General features: G+C 47.6%; 1 protein-coding gene and 1 non-coding gene across 2 annotated transcripts in view; both read left to right on the top strand.

Annotated features, from left to right (window-relative positions):
• LOC134957687 (ATP-dependent RNA helicase A protein-like) overlaps positions 1 to 22,110 on the top strand; it is a 699,701-nt gene that overhangs the window by 524,965 nt on the left and 152,626 nt on the right. The window lies entirely within an intron of this gene.
• TRNAG-GCC (transfer RNA glycine (anticodon GCC)) lies at positions 18,700 to 18,770 on the top strand. Its single transcript has one exon. It is a non-coding gene; the product is annotated as a tRNA-Gly (tRNA).

The raw sequence follows: 22,110 nt of genomic DNA, 5'->3' as shown, positions 1-22,110 counted from the left end.
TTGGGGACACAGGATTGACAATTGGTATATCCTGGAGAGGAGAGTCTGAGCACTAACCAGTTAATATTTATTTCCCAGCCACTAGCAGCCTGTTTTTTTAGTTTGGTGTCGGCAGGCGTGGACACCATTTTGAGGGGAGCTGCTTTTAAGTAGTCCCCCATTATTTGTTTTTATTTCTGTTATTTTTTCTTTCATTTTTATTTTGACAGTGGGTAGTGAAAGAATCCTATAAGACACCCTCACTGCCGCTGCTACGACCCCAGAGGCAATGGCCGCAGCACTGGCAGCGGGGTCATTGACTTCAGCTGCGGACTCCAGCACACAGGGACAGCTCCTCGAGCAGCAGCCAGATGCAAGAGGAGCAGTTAAGCGCGGCTCCATCAATTTGGGAGACCACCGGTGGTGTTGGTAGAGAGAGCACCGGTTGTCTCTGCTCACTAGACCAACATGGCACTTGGGGAACAGGATACAGCTTACGGAAGTTGTGGCCATTTGCCCTGGGGTCCATACAAGATGGGGGAGACAGGCACCTCCTGTTAGGTCCAACTCCCAACTCCCTCGCTGGATTACATGGAAGATTGTTGTTTTACTTGCCATCGCATCGGGCCGGCAAGTGTCTAGCTTGAGCACCTTATCTTGTTGCTCCCCCTTTTTGCTCTTCCACTCGTGTTGAGCTATTTTGTGGACTCGCTAAGGTTACCTCTCCAAAGTTGTCTAGATTTCACATCAGTCAGGTACCGGTTTTCAGTGTTCCAGACTACGTCTAGAGAGGAAGCCTCTCTAGACGTAGTGAGGGCTTTACTTGGACAGGACCAGAAATCTCTGCAGGTCTGATACGTTGTCCTGTATGATTTCACAAGCAAGGCTGGCTGGCTCCTAACAGACTTTACCTATCCATCCCCATGCCTACTCTGCGGCGGATCTTCCTGTCCCTGCCGTGGTTACTGCTTATTCCACCCAGTCAGTGGGAGCGTCTTGGGCAGCTTGAGGGGATGCTTCTGCAGAACAGCTTTGTACATGTGTGGTCCTCTGCCCACACTTTAATTAGTTTCTATGTATTTGACACCTTTGCGTCTTTGGATGCAGCGTTCATGCAAAGAGTTCTGAATGCAGCTCAGGGGGGACAGCTGTCGGATGTCCCATTGTCAACCCTGTGTCCCCTAGTGGAGGAAGGAGAAAAGTAGGTTTCTACTGCGGGGTACACTGGGCTCCACAGGGAATGTCATTAGGGTGTAGAGTAGGCTCTTGATCCGAGGCACCAACAGGCTCAAAGCTTTGACTGTTCCCAGAATGCCTAGCGCCGCCTCCTCTATAACCCCGCCTCCGTGCACAGGACCTCAGTTTTGTAGTTGGTGCCATGCAGTAAGCAGGCACATGACAGGAAGGCTGCTCCAGCAGCCCTGAGAGAAGCTTTTAAAGAATATTGAAGACTTCGAGGGCTGCAGCAGACACACTGACTGTGTTAGATGTCAGTCAGACATCTGCTGCAGCTCCATCACCTCCCCCAGCGGCGCTGTACACTCCCGTGCCCTGGTTGCCGGGTACCTACAGCGGAGGCTCCGGTTTTCTTCCAAGTTAGTTACACACACGACCACTGCTCTCCCGGATCGCATGGCCGCACTCAGGGTGGAGGTAAGGGGTCCCCTCGACGGGATCCGCTGTAAATCGCGTTCCCGAGCGGCCGGTGTGGACACTGTGGTAGTACAGGGACCCCACTAGACCATCAGTGCATGGGCACAGGTCGGTTTTCTCTCATAAAACCGTTTTATTAAGCCCCCAGTACCTGGTGGTGAAGTCCAGTAGGGGGATAAGGCTTTGACCTGTAGCCCCTCCCCCAGCCCTAGGGCGCCATTTAGAGTAAATGTTCCCGCCCTGGAGCTGTATATATCTCTCCCTCACTCCTGGTCAGCATTTGGGCGCCATTATAGCAAGCAGAGCTGATCCTGGGACTGTTTGGGCAAATCCTCCTCTGTAAAGCCGCCTGCCTGTCAGCGCTGTGCATTTTACAGGACACTTAAGTATTCTACATGTCTGCTGACAGTGCTAGTTAAGAAAGTGCATTTAGTCAGGGTTATTTAATACAAGTACCCTGTGATATATATCCAGTCTTTACTGTGCATTGTTATATATAATTCAGTGTATAGTTATACATAGTACTACTCTGTATTGCTAGTCCAGTGCACCTTTATTGCATGTCATAATTTCTGCATTGTACAAACTGTGACTCTGCGTGTGTTTGTGCATATGGCTTCTCCATTTCGTGTATCTCACTCAGATTGCTATCCCTATATTCTATAACCTGAGGGGACCAAGTGTGTCAGGTTTATCATAATATAGGCAGTTCACAGGATATACTCTGTGTATTTTTCTCTGATTTTTAGTCTCCATATACCTCTTGAATTCCCTGTTTGTGCTGATACACTACACAGGGGGTTCTTGTCAGGTATTGTGCAGCTGATATTGTACTCTGTTGCCTTGCATTGAGCTTTTGATTATGTCTGCTACAAAGGGCAATGGAGCTGGAGCTGATCCCACATTGCGTGGTGTTGACGCTGCAGACACATTTGAGGATAACATAGCAGCTGAGGGTTCAGGTTCTGGGGGTTCCTTACCCCCCAGTGGGACTGTAGCAACGGGTGTGCAAAATGACCCACCTTGGACTACCTTCTCCACGCTATTGAATACTCTGGTAACTAGACTAATGCCCCCTATGTGACCTCCTGTGCCGGTACAACCGCTTATGGTTTCCACGGTTAACCCGCCATGGGCAGATCAACTGTCCAATCAGTTACAGCAATTGAACCAATCACTGACTGCTCAAAAGTTTAACCCTCGCCCGCCTAAGACCAAGGGGTCCTCTAAGCGGACAATTACTTCCTCACAATCCACCAACGTCCCAGACACCTCGTCTGATGAGGATGGCGTTTATACAGACCCCACAGATTCTGATCCTGATGCTTCTGGTGGGGAAGTTGTTTCGCAGGTTGATGTTCCTGACTTGTTGGAGGCTATCGGGCTCATTCTTCAGGTTGATGATGAGCCGTAGCCGGACACTGCACCTAAGAAACAGGACAGGTTTAAATGTCAGAAGGTGGTTAAACAAGTTTTACCTCACTCTGAACATTTAGTTGACATACGTCAGGAGCCCTGGGAAAATCCAGGAAAGCAGTTCACGCCTCACAAGAAGATGCTGGCTCGCTACCCCTCGCTGCGGAGCTTAGTAAAAATCCCCCACCAGTGGATTTGCAAGTGGCGCGGCTGGTAGTATCCAGAGCTCTGCTTGTAACTACTGTCACGTCCTTGAGAGAGCCGACGGACAAGCGTGTGGAGGGTTGTTTGCAGGCAATCTACACCCTAAACTGTGCGGTGCATAGGCCCACTATTGCAGCGACATGGGCTGTGGAAGCGTGGGCTCAGGAGCTGTAGGCGGAGTTGCCTTCCAATGCTTCTGATCATGCTAGACAATGCCTGTCGTATATTGTTACAGCGTCTCATTACATTAAAGAGGCGGCTTCTGATGCCGGTATTCTGGCGGCCAAGGCTTCTACTATGTCCATTTTGGCTCGCTGAATTCTCTGGTTACGGTTCTGGTCTGTGGACATGGACTCTAAGAAAACCCTGGAGGTACTCCCCTTCAAAGGAAACATTCTTTTCGGAGAACACCTCAACAAGATAGTGGCTGACTTAGCGTCTGCTTTACCAGCATGTCTTCCTAGTACTGCTCCCTTGGTGCCGAAGGCTAAGAGTACTTCCTTTCGCTCCTTTCGTCCTTCAGGGAAGGCAAAAGGACAGCCGTACCCAAAACAGGTTCGCACTTCCAAACCCAATAAGCGCAAACCAAAATGGGCTTGCCCGTTAGCCTGCTTCCAAAACTGACAAGCCTGCTGCATGACGGGGTGAGACTCCCTCTGAGTGTGGGGCCGACTTCTGGGGATAACCCAGGAATGGTTGAAGACCACTTCCGATGCCTGGGTACGGGAAGTAGTCACTCGAGGTTATGCCGTAACCTTCAAGAATCGTCCCCCTCATCGATTTTACCTGACAGACGTCCCTTCGGATCAGGCGAAGGCAAAGACTCTTCATTCGGTGGTACAGTCCCTCCTGGTCATAGAAGTGGTAGTACAGGTGCCTCTGGCTCAGAGAGGCAAGGGCTACTATTCACCGCTGTTCCTAGTCCCGAAACTAAATGTATCTTCCCGGCCTCATTCTCAACCTCAAGTGCTTGAACAAATTTGTGAAGGTCTCCAAGTTTCGTGTGGAAACTTTGCTCTAATGTTCTGGCCTTGGAGCCTGGGGACTATATGGTCTCACTGGACATACAGGATGCTTACCTGCATATTCCCATTGCAGTGTCGCATCAGCAGTACCTGAGGTTTGCGGTTGGCAACCTCCATTACCGATTTCAGGCGTTACCTTTTGGTTTGACCATGGCTCCGCTAGCCTTCACCAAGGTCATGGCAGTAATGACGGCTGTACTCCGCCGTCAAAGGGTAAGGATCCTACCGTACTTGGACGACTTGTTGATCCTGGCAAATTCCGCAAATTTTCTCCTACGCCATCCGGATCTGACTATCCAGTTTCTGCAAGCCCAAGGGTGGCTCATCAACTGGAAGAAAGCCTCCCTGGTCCCTGCTCAGAGCATGGTGCACCTGAGGGTGGTGTTGGACACTCACAACCAGCGGTTGTTCTTGTCTCAGGAGAAAGTCCTGATGCTTCAGGACAGGATTCGATGCTTCCTATCTCGTCTGCAAGTGTCGATGCATTGCCGAATGTAAGTGCTAGGTCTCATGCTGTCTGCTTTCGACATGGTGGAGTACGCTCAATTCCATTCCCGCCCTCTCCAGAGGCTGATTCTTGCCAAGTGGGATGGCCTGCCTCACCAGATCAGGTCTCAAATTATCTCATTGTCTCTGGAGGTCCGTCTGTCACTGAGCTGGTGGCTTCAGGACCAACGATTGAGCAGGGGTCGTCCCTTCTGGATCTCCAACTGGGGCCTACTGACGCCAGACTGAGGGGTTGGGGCGCAGTGTTGAAGCAACACTACCTTCAGGGTCGGTGTACCAAGGAGGAGTGTCTCCTCCCGATAAACATTCTGGAATTGTGGGCGGTGTTCAACTCATTGAACTTGGCCCAGCATTTAATACAGAACAGACCTGTTCAAGTACAGTCAAGTACGATCAAGGCGGCACTCGAAGCCGAATGGCAATGAGGGAAGTATCATGGATTCTTCAGTGGGTGGAATGCCATCTGCCAGCCATATCGGCAGTGTTCATTCTGGGGGTCCTAAACTGGGAAGCGGACTTTCTCAATCGTCAGGACGTACACGCCGGAGAGTGGAGCCTCCATTCAGAAGTGTTTCAACTCCTCGTGGACAAGGGGGCCTTCCAGATGTGGACCTGATGGCGTCTCGACACACACAATGTTCCGGTCTTAAGTGCCAAAGGATTTTCTGAGGCGGTCATTCAAACTGTTTTACAGCTTGCCGAGCAGCTACTTGGTCGGGTTCAAACACGTTTGCTAAATTCTACAAGTTTGATACCCTGGCTGATGAGGACCTCATGTTTGCTCATATCGGTGCTGCAGAGTCATCCGCACTCTCCCGCCTGGTTTGGAGCTTTGGTATAATCCCCATGGTCCTTACGGAGTCCCCAGCATCCTCTAGGACGTAAGAGAAAATAAGATTTTAAACCTACCGGTAAATCTTTTTCTCCTAGTCCGTAGAGGATGCTGGGAGCCCGTCCCAATGCGGACATACTTCTGCATGACTTGTATATAGTTCTTGCTTACATAAGGGTTATGTTACAGTTAAGATCAGTCGTTGACTGATACTGTTTGTTCCTACTGTTAACTGGTTGGGTATATGCCAGGTTATACGGTGTGGATGGTGTGGGCTGGTATGAATCTTGCCCTTAGATTACCAAAATCCTTTCCTCGTACCATCCGTCTCCTCTGGGCACAGTTTCTCTAACTGAGGTCTGGAGGAGGGGCATAGAGGGAGGAGCCAGTGCACACCCATATCTAAAGTTCTTTTTAGTGCCCATGTCTCCTGCGGAGCCAGTCTATTCCCCATGGTTCTTACGGAGTCCCCAGGATCCTCTACGGACCAGGAGAAAAAGATTTACCGGTAGGTTTAAAATCTTAAAATATATCCCATATCCAAATATTCCGAAATACGGACTTTTTTGAGTGAGACTGAGATAGTGAAACCTTTGTTTTTTGATAGCTCAATGTACACAAACTTTGTTTAATACGCAAAGTTATTCAGAATATTGTATTAAATGACCACCAGGCTGTGTGTATAAGGTGTATATGAAACATAAAAAATGAGTTGTGTGGATGTACACACACTTTGTTAATGCATAAAGTTCTTAAAAAATATTGGCTAAAATTACCTTCAAGCTGTGTGTATAAGGTGTATATGTAACATAAATGCATTCTGTGCTTAGACTTAGGGTCCCATCGCCATGATATCCCATTATGGTATGCAATTATTCCGAAATACGGAAAAATCCGATATCCAAAATTCCTCTGGTCCCAAGCATTTTGGGTAAGGGATACTCAACCTATGTGTGTGTATATGTGTGTATATGTATGTGTATGTATGTATGTATGTATGTATGTATGTATGTATGTGTATGTATGTACATATATATATATATATATATTTATTATAAAAATCTCACTGGTGCAAGCACATGCACCTTTTAACTCCACTTCCTGCTTCTTGCAGAGAGTTTGCTGCGGTTCTACAATACTCGGCCACTGGGGGATCAGGGGTATTGGTAGGAATACTGTACAGCACAGGTTTCACTGATTGTAGTGTGTACTAGGTGCACTGCACGTTGGGATTATAAACACTTTAGTTACATTATTACTGAGTCATGGGACTTGTCTGTCTTTGTGTACTTGTCTGTCTGTGTACATAATGAGTAAAGCAAATGCAAAGTCAAAAAAGCAGCTTAGCTGCAAGGTCTGTGACAGTGTGTTACCTGATGGAACTACCACATGCACAGTATGTCTTGCAAATACGGCTACAAATACGAACCCTTACCCTGATCCTCCTTGGGTGATGCTGACGGATGTGATGACTGGTTTACAATCCGCATTGGCCGCTGCACGAAAGGAGCGTGAGGCGGCTAGATCTGAGGATAGGGTAATACCTCCTGAGATACCAGAAGGGGCTCAGGAGATGTGTAGTACTTTGCAAGGGTTACAAAAGTCCAAGTCTAGCTCAATTCCAAAAAATAGTAATCATTTGTCTTATAACTTACCAGTTTCAGCTATGTTGCACTCTGAAGATTCAATGCCAGACCTGATATCTCAAGAGGAACATGAGGAAGGATGTGAGGTTACTTATAGCCCGCCCATTGATAATTTCATTAGGGCAGTACGTCAGGTTCTAGATTTTACGGAGGTTGGAGAACCTCTATCAAATTATGAAGTGTTATTTGCTAAAAGACAGAAAACCGGTGTTTTCCTTATTCAGATTCACTTAATAAGCAGTTAACAAAAGCATGGAAGAATCCAGATTAACGGTTTTCTATGCCTCGGCGGTTTCTGTCTAGCTACCCGTTCCCAGAGTCTGATGTCTAAATGGGAAAATTCACCGGCTGTGGATTCCTCAGTGTCGAAACTTTCTGAGAAGTTAACCATTCCAGTGCCAGCTGTTACGACGCTTCAAGACCCGTCAGAGCGTAAGCTAGAAGCTATGCTAAAGTCAATGTATACAGCAGTAGGGGTGTTGCTTAGACCTGCTTTGGTTGGAGTTTGTGTTAACAAGGCTGTAGTTGCATGGGCAACACAGCTCAAGATGGGCTTACAAGAAGATTCACCTTATACTTCTCGCTGATCACATCTGTGAATCTGCTGAGTATGCAGGTACGGCTTCTATGGACGTCGGCCAGGTTAGTTCTCGCCTTTCAGCTTCACTAGTTGTGGCACAACGTGCACTTTGGCTGCGTTCTTGGCAGGCGGAGGCAGAGTCCAAACGAGGAATAGAAGCATTGCCTTACCCTGGCAAGATGTTTGTATTTCTCAGGCCACTGGGGGAAAGTCTGTTTTCCTACCATTGCCTACACAGGTTCCTAAACGGAAATACTCTGGACTAGCGTTCAAATCCTTTAGAGCTCAGTCCTTTTTAAGGCCGTGCTAGAGGAACAACCATACACAGTAGACGTGGTAGATGACGTCGTTTTCAACAAACCACTAACCGTCGTCTGGACGCTAAGAACGTCAACAAGCCAGTGGCATGACGGGCTTCCAACTCATCTCGGATCTTCAGTTGTGGGAGCATGCCTTCAGACGTTTCACTTGGCGTGGTTTCAGAAATCCACAGATGGATGGATCTGCAATTTAGTTTTTCAAAGGTTACAAAATAGAGTTCGATTTGTCGTAGATTCAGCAGTTTTGATTCCGGTTCCAGTTCACCAACAGGGTCAAGGTTATTATTCCAGTCTCTTTGTAGTACCAAAGCCGGATGACTGTCAGACCGATATTGAACCTAAAGGGTCTCAATCAGTACGTCACTTATTACAGATTCAAGATGGAATCCCTGCGGTCAGTGATTGCAGGTTTAGAGCCACAGGAATTCATGATTTAGCTGGATCTCAAGGATGTGTACTTACACATTCCAATTTGGCCACCGCATCAGGTGGTAAGGTTTGCAGTACAACAAAACCATTATCAATTTCAGGTACTACCACTTGGCCTCTCATCAGCGCCTCGGGTATTCATAAAAATGATGTCCGCTATAATAGCTCATCTCTCTGATCCCTGGGAGTGATGATAGTTCCGTACTTAGACGATCTGTTCATCAAAGCTCCGTCTCAACAGATACTCATTCAACATGCCGTACTAACGTACAGTGTACGAATTCAGCACGGTTGGATTGTCAACTTTAAGAAATCAAGCCTGATTCCATCTCAAAGACTTAAACTCCTGGGAGTGATTCTCTATACGGTGGATCAACAAATTTGCCTGCCAGAACAGAAAGCACAAAATATTCGTCATCTGGTACAGGTAGTGCTTAAACCACGGACAGTCTCGTGCATTCGACTGTTAGGAAAGATGATGGCGTCTTTCGAAGCACTCCAGTTTGGAAGATTTCACTCACGTCCTTTTCAACTGGATATTCTCGCACAGTGGTCAAGCTCGCATGTACAAATGCATCAGATGATGCAGTTGTCTCCAAGGGCCAGAGTATCGCTACTCTGGTGGCTCCAAGTACACAATCTCACCGCAGGAAAAAGGTTCGGAGTCTGGAATCGGATAATTCTGACGACTGACGCAAGTCTGAGGTTTGGGGAGCAGTGGTCCAAAATTGTCAGCTTCAGGGTCTCTGGTCAGACAGAGAGAGATTACCGTCAATAATACCCCTTTCATACTGCCAATCCCATCCCGGATCCCACCCGGGAATTGGAAACGGGTCCTTCCTGGGTGGGATCCGGCATTGGCAGCTGTTTGCAGGCTTCCCCGACCCGGCAATATGCCGGGCGGGTTGCCATAGCAGCGGGAGATGGAGGTGGAGGCGGCGCTGGGAGATGAGATCATCTCCGCGCCGCCTCTCCCTGCTGTAGTAAACTGGTCCCGGGACGCATCGACCCGGGAGCCAGTTTACACAGCCACTGACCCGGTATTCAACCCGGGTATAACACTGCTTTATTCCCGGGTTGAATTGCCGGGTCAGGCGACCCGCGATCTCGGCTATGCCCTTTTCACACCGCACGCCGACCCGGCAGTATGCCGGGTCGATACCGGGTTAATTGTGCGGTGTGAAAAGGGTATGAATGTCCTGGAACTCAGGGCAATTTACAACGCGCTGCGACAGGCAATGCACATGCTCCAGTCTCAGACTGTCCAGGTCCAGTCAGACAACGCGACGGCAGTCGCATACATCAACAAACAAGGAAGAGCTTGAAGTTGCATGGCCATGCGGGAAGTTGCTTGAATCCTGAATTGTGCTGAGCATCACCAAGTGATAATAGGGGCAGATGTATTAACCTGGAGTAGGCATAAGGAAGTGATAAACCAGTGATATGTGCAAGGTGATAAAGGCAGCAGCCAATCAGATCCTAACTGTTAATTTACATATTGGAGCTGATTGGCTGGTGCGTGTATCACCTTGCACGTATCACTGGTTTATCACTTCCTTATGCCTTCTCCAGGTTAATACATCTGCCCCATAGTCTGCAGTGTTTATTCCAGGAGTGGACAACTGGTAGGTGGATTATCTCAGCAGTCAGGATTTTCATCCAGGAGAATGGGCATTAAATTCAGAAGTGTTTCAGATGTTGGTCCAGCGCGTGGCCTTACAGCCTTGTGTATCTGTTTCCACATTTTCCGCTGCTTCCTCGTTTGCTAAAGCGGATCAAATGAGAGTCCAGCGACAGTCATACTAGTGGCGCCTCATTGGCCTCGTAGAGCGTGGTTCTCGTATTTCCGAGGTATACTTGCAGACGATCCGTGGACGATCTTGCTATGTCCAGACCTGCTACAACAGTGTCCGTTCCTGTACCCCATTTTAGCTTGGCTGCTGAAACCACTCTTGAGACGAGAGGGCATTCCAGAATCGATTATACCAACCATGTTGTGTGCTAGAAAGCCAGTTACGGCAGCTCCATTATCAGAGGATATGGCGTGCCTATATAGGGTGGTGTGAAGCTCGGAATTTTCCAACATCTTTCAAGTTATCCCGTCTTTTGCTATTTTTACAGACTGGGTTAGATGGAGGACTACGTATATCTACCCTAAAGGTGCAGGTTTCTGCCTTGTCCATTTATTTTTCTTCTAGCCTTATCTTCAGCTAGGCGTGTTTCAGAATTGGGTGCCTTGTCATGCAAGCCACCATATTTGGTGTTTCTTCATAGAGTGGAACTTCGAACGAATCCCACTTTCCTACCAAAGGTGTATCTTCTTTTCACATCAATCAACCAATCGTAGTTCCGGTATTATTAGAAGGTGCAGGATCTCCAGCTACTTTGGATCTGGTACACGCACTACGCGTTTATGTAGCCCGAACATCAAATGGATACATTGTTTGTTCTCTAGGATGCATTCAAGATGGGTTGGCCAGCTTCCAAGCAGACCATGGCCAGATGGATTAAGCTGACCATACGTCAGACTTACCTTTATGCCAGGCTACAACCGCCTACATTAGTTTCAGCTTATTCCACACGCTCTGTGGGAACTTCATGGGCACCAGGTCGTGGAGCTTCTACAACGCAACTTTGCTGTGCGGCTACATGGTCACCCCCCCCCAAGGGGGAAACTTTGGTACATCCCAGGAGTACTCCAGTGACCCCTAGTGGATGAAAAAGAAAATAGGGTTTTGGTACTTACCAGATAAATCCTTTTCTTTGAATCCACAGGGGGCACTGGACGCCCACCCAAAGCAGTTTTCACCTGTCTTGTGGTAAGTACAGTAGATCTTATGGTAACACATTCTCACCGACTTGTTCAAATGTTAAGGTGATTGTTATCTATTGTCGTGTCAACTGTTTAGTTGTCCGTTACATTGTGTCAACTTGATTGTCCATTATGTGTAATTCTCTATTGTTCATCCACTCGATCGCTCCTGTCCGGCTCAGTAAAAAAACAGTTACCTTTGGGAGTATAGAGGGGGTGGAGAGTTACTAATTTAAATATTTAAATGTGCCTGTCCCTGCGAACGCCTCTTCCATAATCCTAACACTGCTCCAGTGCCCGCTGTGGATTCAAAGAAAAGGATTTATCTGGTAAGTACCAAAATCATGTTTACTTGAACTCCCATAGGAGACAAAGCGTCTACCCCGAAGCACCTGGCTTGCGGGTTTGGTTCCTCTGCCGGTTCTCTGCTCATTGTTGTGTGTTACGGAGTGTGCCAGTGTCCTTTCTCCCACTCCTTCTGCTTGCCCCTTGCCGTGGGCTTGTTAACATTGCTGGCTGCCATTGGCTGATGGCATGGTATAGAGGCAGGGAACCCTGGGCTGCTGGGAAATAAATATTGGTGCCCAGACTCTTCTCTCCATGCTACACCCATTGTCAACCCTGTGTTCCCTATGGAGTCGAAGAAAAGGATTTAACCAGGTAAGAATATTTTCCTTTTCTCTAACATCCATAAGGGATATTGGGGACTTAGTACAATGGGGTATAGATGCGGTCCAAAGGAGCTGGTGCACTTAAAATGTATTCAATTGGGTGTGCTTGCTTCTCCCCTCTATGCCCCATCCCACAGCCAGTTTAGAAAAATGTGCCCTCAGGAGAGGATGCATGCTCTGGAGCTCCATAGTATTTTTCTTCAGTTTATTTTAAACTGTTATTTTCGGTATACTGTTTGGACAACAGTATACCTGCACCATGGGAGTTAAGGGGGGTGGGGTTACCGGTCTCTTGAGGCACAGAGCCGCTTCCCCGCTGCAGGACCACAGTCCTGAGAGGTGGTTGGTATATCAGGGCGTTACGCCTTGGCGAATGCAATTGCAGCACGCCGCTCACCCCTAACAATGCCTGAAGGTGAGAAGAGTGGGGGCCCCACTAGGAACTTGGTGCAGCGCAATCGCAGGGGTGGCATACGGACGCTCCACGGAGGGATCCGCTATATCCCCCCTGTGTACTCTGGCAGCGGTCGTGAAAACACATTTATGTTTTACACATGTTAGGAGACATAGCCAGTTTAAATAATTGCATAGCTCCGGCGCCATTGCAGGGGGCGGAGCTTCAGAGCGGGACCAGCGGCGTTTGGCCGCCTTCCGCTGCTTACAGCTGAAGCAGCAAGGACAGACTGCTCCTCTAGACACTCATGGGTACGCAGGAAACTGGTGCAGTGGTGTAAATAAGGGTGAGAGACGCTATTATATACACACACTAGTGTCCTTTTAAAGGACAAGAATCCAGTGTTACACCGTGATAAAGACAGTCTGCAGCGTCATGGAGTCTGCCAAACTTGGGTGTTCTGTTCCTCTCTCTGTGTCTCCTCACATACAGTAAGGGCAGGCTTGCTATTGTAATACTGGTCTGTGTGTGTGTTGTCTACTGTAAACGTGGTAAAACGCCAATTATGCAGTGTATGTCACACCAGATAATCTCCCTCTACGGCTGGGTTCCCAGTCATGTGAAAAATGCAGCCAATCCTCCAAAGTTAGTGAGGAGACTGGGGGGAGGGTTAGGAGCCATCCTGGCTCGGTGCCATAAAATCCATGATGGCAGACATGTTATCCCAGCTCACTGTTAATAATCAAAAGACACAACTACTGCAGCAGGCTGTAGCAGACCTAGCTGCAAAGGCAGATAAAAAACAGCCCCCCCTCCCTAGTTCAGGGCCCCAAAAACGTTGGCTGCCTTATTTACTCTCAGAATCTGACAAAGTTACAGGAGGGGGAGGAATTGGATCCTATTAGAGGATTTGCCTTCTGCACAGGGATTTGAGCCCCTCATACTTGCTATCATGGATGTGTTAAAAATCCACTTGGAAGACGACGCAGTACAGCAGTCGTTTTCCTTAGCACTGAAAAAAAAATCAGTGTGACGTTCTCTGTTTCTAAGGAACTAGTTGACATGTTTAAACTAACCTGGAAAAATCCTGATAAAAAATATCAGGTGACAAAACGGTTTTTGCACACTTTCCCATTTGCCCCTGAAGGTAGGAAAATTAGGAAATCCCCCGCCGTAGACGTATCAGTCTCTCGCCTATCAAAAAAGGTGGTACTGCAAGCTCTGGGCTCCTTTGCATTAAAGGACCTTGGGGATAGGAAGCTAGAGTTTACACTAGTCTATTTACACAGCGGCCGGCGTATCACAAAGACCTGTGACAGAGGGTTGCTGGATGACGCATATCATTCATACATGGGCAACTCAAATTCAAGAAGGCCTCTGGTCGCTACCGTGACTCTCATAAACCACATTCAAGACACTGCACGTGTCCTGTGTGACTCTCAAGGAGATGGGCACTATTAACGCTAGGGCTACTACCATGGCAGTGCCGGCGCACAGAGCCTTTTGGCTGCGTCAGAGGATAGTGGACGCTGATTCCAAGCGCAGTGTGCAGTCTCTACCTTTCTCAGGGGAGTGGCTATTCGGGGTTGAGTTGGATACGTGGATGTCTAAGGTTACTGCAGGAAAATCCATGTTTCTTCCCTCTGGGACCGCCAACACAGTCCTTTCGGACGAACAGGTTCAGATCAAGAGCCAGAGGCACCTCCAATGCGCTAAGAGGCACCAGAGGTAAGACGAGAAAACCAGCCGCCACAGGTTCTCAGGAACAAAGCACCAGTTCAGCTTCCTCTAAAGGGGGGTACTCACAGAGAGATCCATGCTTAAAATCTAAGCAATCTGACCAGATTGCTTAGATTTTAAGCACAGATCACTCGTGTGTAGCCCCCTCAGCGATAGCGACGCGCGGCCCCGAACATCGCTATCGCCGCTGCTAGATTGAGCCTGCATGCAGGGCAAACTAGCAGGTCGCTCATTTCACCCGCTGGGTGAAATGAGCGGCCCCTGTTCTCCCCCCCCCCCGCATCGCTCAGCACACATCGCGCTGTGCCGGGAGAGATGTGTGCTGAGCGGTTCGCTCAGCACACATCTCTCCCGTGTATACCCCCTTTAAGGCTTCAGCATGACTCTTCCCCCCACCCCAAGGGGATCTCGAGGTGGGAGCTAGACTGTGTCACTTCAGTCGCATCTGGGAAAGCTCCTGCCAGGATGCCTGGGTAAAGTATCTAATATCTCAGGGCTACAAGCTGGAGTTCGACAGCACTCCTCCCCAACAATTTTTCAGATCAAGCTTACCAGTTTTGAAGAATACACGAGTTATGCTGCAACCGGCAATCCTAAAGTTGGTCCAGTCCCAGGTCATTGTTCCAGTGACCCTACAACAACAGGGAAAGGGTTACTACCCAACCTGTTTGTGGTACTGAAACCGGACGGTTCGGTAAGGCCCATTTTTAATCTAAAATCCTTGTACCCTTACCTAACGGTTTTCAGGTTCAAGATAGAAACCTTGCGAGCAGTGGTTGCGGGTCTGGAAGAACGCTTATCTCCATATCCCGATTTGGCCACCTCAACATGGCTTACCTGCGGTTTGCCCTGCTGAACGATCACTACCAGTTCCAGGCACTACCCTTCGGCCTGTCCACAGCACCGAGGGTCTTCAGGAAGGTAATGGGGTCATTCCATATCAAATCAACTCGAAAAAACATAAAAATTTTACTGACCCTCTCCGATTTTTATGAAATTTGTTGTACCAGTAGGATGGGGGGAATACTAATCTACACCAAATTTTATCATCATAGGTTGGATATTTTTGGAGGTGGAGCCATTTAAAAATGACCAAAATATGCAATTTTACTGCAGCTGGGGTCTTTTCGTTTGCATGTATCTTGAGTTCTAATTAAGACAGAAATATGAAATTAGTGTCATTTTCAAGCTTATGACTAGATCTTTTCACTTTAATTTTAATTTATTAAGGTAGTACTAAAAAAAAGTTTAACCTTTGACCAGGATAAACAAGAATGGTTCCTTTGGACAGCCTCTAGATTGCGCAGAGCGATCACAGGGCATCTTCTAGGTACACAATCCCCTGGGGGTACCTCTCCAAAGCATCCCAAAAACTACCGGACACATACAAGGTAATGGGGATATGTTCTTTTGAGCGCCCACCACTGTGTACAATAGCCACAGTAACACTGAACACAAGAAAATAAAAAGAAAATACAACCCGTATCCTTGTATGGACATCAACATGAGTCTGTCCTCAGTCAATATAATTCCATAATCAGGTTAACATGCAAAAGAGAAATGAGCAACATGTGTGGTAAATTCACAATTTAATGTCTCTTATTGACACACATGGAAAACATAAACATAAAACATGCAGAAAGGGCTTCCACAGTCCTGTTATAGCGGAGAGCCAAAGTAATTACCAGCGGGTCTGAGAACCGAACAAACCTCTCTCAAACAAGTTCTTTAATAGTCACCAAGCGTCTCTCCGGAAAAGTGCTTTGGAGTCAATTTCTGGTGAAGTTCAGCAGTCCAGGTGTTGGTAGACAGGAAACTATGGAGTCCGCTGTGTGCCCCTGAGTACCAACACGTTTCCACCCGAAATGCTGCTGGTCTTTCCTAAGGTGAAGTGACTTTTCGACAATTGTTTGATTGGGCCGTTGAGAATGTTCCAGCTGTCTTTCAAGTACGCCAGTTCAGCTGACCACGAGGCAGAAGAGAAGTTCCTGGAAGCTCGATCTGAGCAATCCCGCACAATTGTTGGAACCCAGAAACTACATTCCTTTACTCCCTTCTCAACAACTACTCTGTCAACTAAAGTTTATTTCTACTCTACATCTTCGAAAGTGGAACAAGTTTGTTTACTGGAGGACGAAGTAGAATTTAAAGACATTAAAGGATTTGTCACTTGTGTGTATGATGCATAGTGGTGGGTAGCATGTGTTCTTGACGTTGATGAAAAGTACGAATTAGTAAAGGTCTGCTTTCTCCACCAACGAGGACCATCCCCATCCTACAAATACCCAGGGAAACCCGACATTCTCCTAGTTCACAGTTTCTCAAACTCTGTCCTCAGGACCCCACACAGTGCATGTTTTGCAGGTCTCCTCACAGAATTGCAAGTGAAATAATTAGCTCTACCTGTGGACCTTTTATAATGTGTCAGGGAGTAATTAATACACCTGTGCACCTGCTGGGTTACCTGCAAAACATGCACTGTGTGGGGTCCTGGGGACCGAGTTTGAGAACCCCTGTCCTAGTTCATCGTTGTGATATATCATATTACATACATACATACCAGGTTTTGTTCATGCTTTCCATGAGTTTAGTTTTGAAGTTGCAGACAGAGTTTCTCTTTCTGTAATGGTGTGCACACGTCCTGTTGTAGTTATTGGGTCTACTGTTAGTATATTGCTGTTTTTAAAAACTTTATAATATACTGTCTGCAAGTGAGAATTTTGTATAATTTAGCTGCCTGCTTGTCAGTAAATTATTGTTATAGCATTATCCCATGGGAGTCCCAAAGTGAAATTTGGTACATGTTTAAATGAAATATGGGAGAACTCATTAAAAAAATAAAATAAAAAAAATCCCTTTTTAAAAATATTGAGGTGAAAGGTTATTAAACTTTTTTTTAGTACTAACAATTAAAATTTGAAGTGAAAAGATCTAGTCATAAGCTTCAAAATGACACTAATTTCATCTCTCGGTCTTAATTAGAACTCAAGTTACAGGCAAACGAAAAGACCCCCGCGGCAGTAAAATTGCATATTTTAATTTCTCTATCGTCCTAGTGGATGCTGGGGTTCCTGAAAGGACCATGGGGAATAGCGGCTCCGCAGGAGACAGGGCACAAAAAGTAAAGCTTTAGGATCAGGTGGTGTGCACTGGCTCCTCCCCCTATGACCCTCCTCCAAGCCAGTTAGATTTTGTGCCCGGCCGAGAAGGGTGCAATTCTAGGTGGCTCTCATAAAGAGCTGCTTAGAGAGTTTAGCTTAGGTTTTTTATTTTACAGTGATTCCTGCTGGCAACAGGATCACTGCAACGAGGGACAGAGGGGAGAAGAAGTGAACTCACCTGCGTGCAGGATGGATTGGCTTCTTGGCTACTGGACATGAAGCTCCAGAGGGACGATCACAGGTACAGCCTGGATGGTCACCGGAGCCACGCCGCCGGCCCCCTCACAGATGCTGAAGCAAGAAGAGGTCCAGAATCGGCGGCTGAAGACTCCTGCAGTCTTCTTAAGGTAGCGCACAGCACTGCAGCTGTGCGCCATTTTCCTCTCAGCACACTTCACACGGCAGTCACTGAGGGTGCAGGGCGCTGGGGGGGGGGCGCCCTGGGAGGCAAATGAAAACCTTTAAAAAGGCTAAAAATACCTCACATATAGCCCCAGAGGCTATATGGAGATATTTACCCCTGCCTAAATGTACTAAATAGCGGGAGGCGAGCCCGCCGGAAAAGGGGCGGGGCCTATCTCCTCAGCACACGGCGCCATTTTCTGTCACAGCTCCGCTGGTCAGGAAGGCTCCCAGGTCTCTCCCCTGCACTGCACTACAGAAACAGGGTATAACAGAGAGGGGGGGCAAAATAAATGGCTATATATATATATATATATTAATATAAAAGCAGCTATAAGGGAGCACTTAATCATAAGGCTATCCCTGTCATATATAGCGCTTTTTGGTGTGTGCTGGCAGACTCTCCCTCTGTCTCCCCAAAGGGCTAGTGGGTCCTGTCTTCGTATAGAGCATTCCCTGTGTGTCTGCTGTGTGTCGGTACGTGTGTGTCGACATGTATGAGGACGATATTGGCGTGGAGGCGGAGCAATTGCCTGTAATGGTGATGTCACTCTCTAGGGAGTCGACACCGGAATGGATGGCTTATTTAGGAAATTACGTGATAATGTCAACACGCTGCAAAGTCGGTTGACGACATGAGACGGCCGACAAACAATTAGTACGGTCCAGACGTCTCAAAAACACCGTCAAGGGTTTTTAAAACGCCCGTTTACTTTAGTCGGTCGACACAGACACAGACAGGGACACTGAATCCAGTGTCGACGGTGAATAAACAAACGTATTCCTTATTAGGGCCACACGTTAAAGGCAATGAAGGAGGTGTTACGTATTTCTGATACTACAAGTACCACAAAAGAGGGTATTATGTGGGATGTGAAAAAACTACCATAGTTTTTCCTGAATCAGATAAATTAAATAAAGTGTGTGAGCATTGGTGGTTCAGTGGTAGAATTCTCGCCTGCCACGCGGGAGGCCCGGGTTCGTTTCCCGGCCAATGCACCATGATGCGTGGGTTCCCCCCGATAGAAAATTATGGGCGGTATACCCTTTCCCGCCAGAAGTTAGGGCGCGTTGGGAAACACCCCTTAAGGTGGATAAGGCGCTCACACGCTTATCAAAACAAGTGGCGGTACCGTCTATAGATAGGGCCGTCCTCAAGGACCAGCTGACAAGGCTGGAAAATATAATAAAAAGTATATACACACATACTGGTGTTATACTGCGGCCAGCGATCGCCTCAGCCTGGATGTGCAGAGCTAGGGTGGCTTGGTCGGATTCCCTGACTAAAAATATTGATACCCTTGACAGGGACAGTATTTTATTGACTATAGAGCATTGCTATATATGCGAGATGCACAGAGGGATATTTGCACTCTGGCATCATGAATAAACGCGATGTCCATAACTGCCAGAAGATGTTATGGACACGACAGTGGTCAGGTGATGCAGATTCCAAACGGCACAGTATGGCCGTATAAAGGAAGAGGACTTGTTTGGGGTCGGTCCATCGGACCTGGTGGTCACGGCAACTGCTGGAAAATCCACCGTTTTTTACCCTAAGTCACATCATCTGCAGAAAAAGACACCGTCTTTTCAGCCTCAGTCCTCTCGTCCCTATAAGATCATATCTGCCCAGGGATAGAGGAAAGGGAAGAAGACTGCAGCAGGCAGCCCATTCCCAGGAACAGAAGCGTTCCACCGCGTCTGACAAGTTCTCAGCATGGCGCTGAGACCGTACAGGACCCCTGGATCCTACAAGTAGTATCCCGGGGGTACAGATGGGAATGTCGAGACGTTTCCCCTTCGCAGGCTCCTGAAGTCTGCTTTACCAAGTCTCCCTCCGACAAGGAGGTAGTATGGGAAAAAATTCACAAGCTGTATTCCCAGCAGGTGATAATTAAATTACCCCTCCTACTACAGAAAAGGGGTATTATTCCACACTATATTGTGGTACTGAAGCCAGAAGGCTAGGTGAGACTTATTCTAAAAATTTTTTTTTTGAACACTTACAAAGGTTCAAATTAAGATGAAGTCACTCAGAGCAGTGATAACGAACCAGGAAGAAGGGGACTATATAGTGTCCCGGGACATCAGGGATGCTTACCTCTATGTCCCAAATTTGCCCTTCTCACTAAGGGTACCTCAGGTTCGTGGTGCAGAACTGTCACTATCAGTTTCAGACGCTGCCGTTTGGATTGTCCACGGCACCCCGGGGTCTTTACCAAGGTAATGGCCGAAATGATGATTCTTCTTCGAAGAAAAGGCGTCTTAATTATCCCTTACTTGGACGATCTCCTGATAGGGGCATAGTCCAGGGAACAGTTGGAGGTCGGAGTAGCACTATCTCGGATACTGCTACAATCAGCACGGGTGGATTCTAAATATTCCAAAATCGCAGCTGATCCCGACGACACGTCTGCTGTGCCTAGGGATGATTCTGGACACAGTCCAGAAAAAGGTGTTTCTCCCGGAAGAGAAAGCCAGGGAGATTTCCGAGCAAGTCAGGAACCTCCTAAAAACAGTGCATCATTGCACAAGGGTCCTGGTAAAAATGGTGGCTTCCTACGAAGCAATTCCATTCAGCAGATTTCACGTAAGAACTTTTCAGTGGGATCTGCTGGAAAAATGGTCCGGATCGCATCTTCAGATGCATCAGCGGATAACCCAATATCCAAGGACAAGGGTGTCTCTCCTGTGGTGGTTATAGAGTGCTCATCTTCTAGAGGGCCGCAGATTCGGCATTCAGGATTGGATGCTGGTAACCACGGAGCCCAGCCTGAGAGGCTGGGGAGCAGTCACACAAGGGAAAAATTTCCAGGGAGTGTGATCAAGTATGGAGACTTTTCTCCACATAAATATACTGGAGCTAAGGGTAAAATTATAATGCTCTAAGCTTAGCAAGACCTCTGCTTCAAGGTCAGCCGGTATTGATCCAGTGGGAAAAACATCACGGCAGTCGCCCACGTAAACAGACAGGGCGACACAAGAAGCAGGAGGGCAATGGCAGAAACTGCAAGGACTTTTCGCTGGGCGGAAAATCATGTGATAACACTGTCAGCAGTTTTTCATCCCGGGAATGGAAACTGGGAAGCAGACTTCCTCAGCACGATCCTCCACCCGGGAGAGTGGAAACTTCATTGAGAAGTTTTTTCCACATGATTGTAAACCGTTGGGAAATACCAAAGGTGGACATGATGGCGTCCCGTCTGAACAAAAAATGGGACAGGTATTGCACCAGGTCAAGAGACTCTCAGGCAATAGATGTGGACGTTTCTGGTAACACCGTGGGTGTACCAGTCGGTGTATGTGTTCCCTCCTCTGCTTCTCATACCTAAGGTGCTGAGAATTATAAGACGTAGAGGAGTAAGAACTATACTCATGGCTCCGGATTGGCCAAGAAGGACTTGGTACCCGGAACTTCAAGAGATGCTTACAGAGGTCTTATGGCCTCTGCCGCTAAGAAGGGACTTGCTTCAGCAAGTACCATGTCTGTTCCAAGACTTACCGCAGCTGCGTTTGTCGGCATGGCAATGGAAAGCCGGATCCTAAAGGAAAAAAGGCATTCCGGAAGAGGTCATTCCTACCCTGGTCAAAGCCAGAAAGGAGGTGACCGCACAACATTATCACCACGTGTGGCGAAAATATGTTGCGTGGTGTGAGGCCAGGAAGGCCCCACAAAGAAATTTCAACTCGGTCGTTTCCTGCATTTCCTGAAAACAGGAGTGTCTATGGGCCTCAAATTGGGGTCCATTAAGGTTCAAATTCGGCCCTGTAAATTTTCTTCCAGAAAGAATTGGCTTCAGTTCCTGAAGTCCAGAAGTTTGTCAAGGGAGTATTGCATATACAAACCCCTTTTTTGTGCCTCCAGTGGCACTGTGGGATCTCAACGTAGTTCTGGGATTCCTCAAATCACATTGGTTTAAAACCAGTCAAATATGTGGATTTGAAGCATCTCACATAAAAAGTGACCATGCTCTTGGCCCTGGCCTGGACCAGGCGAGTGTCAAATTGGTGGTTTTTTCTCAAAAAAAGCCCATATCTGTTTGTCCATTCGGACAGGGCAGAGCTGCGGACTCGTCCCCAGTTCTCTCCCTAAGGTGGTGTCAGTGTTTCACCTGAACCAGCTTATTGTGGTGCCTTGCACCTACTAGGGACTTGGAGGACTCCAAGTTGCTAGAAGTTGTCAGGGCCCTGAAAATATGTTCCAGGACAGCTGGAGTCAGAAAATCTGACTCGCTGTTTATACTGTATGCACCCAACAAGTTGGGTGCGCCTGCTTCTAAGCAGTCGATTGCTCGTTGGATTTGTAACACAATTCAACTTGCACATTCTGAGGCAG

Source organism: Pseudophryne corroboree, chromosome 9, assembly GCF_028390025.1.
Source record: "Pseudophryne corroboree isolate aPseCor3 chromosome 9, aPseCor3.hap2, whole genome shotgun sequence".
NCBI classification, from domain to species: Eukaryota; Metazoa; Chordata; class Amphibia; order Anura; family Myobatrachidae; genus Pseudophryne; species Pseudophryne corroboree.
This window is presented reverse-complemented; position numbering and strand designations above follow the sequence as displayed.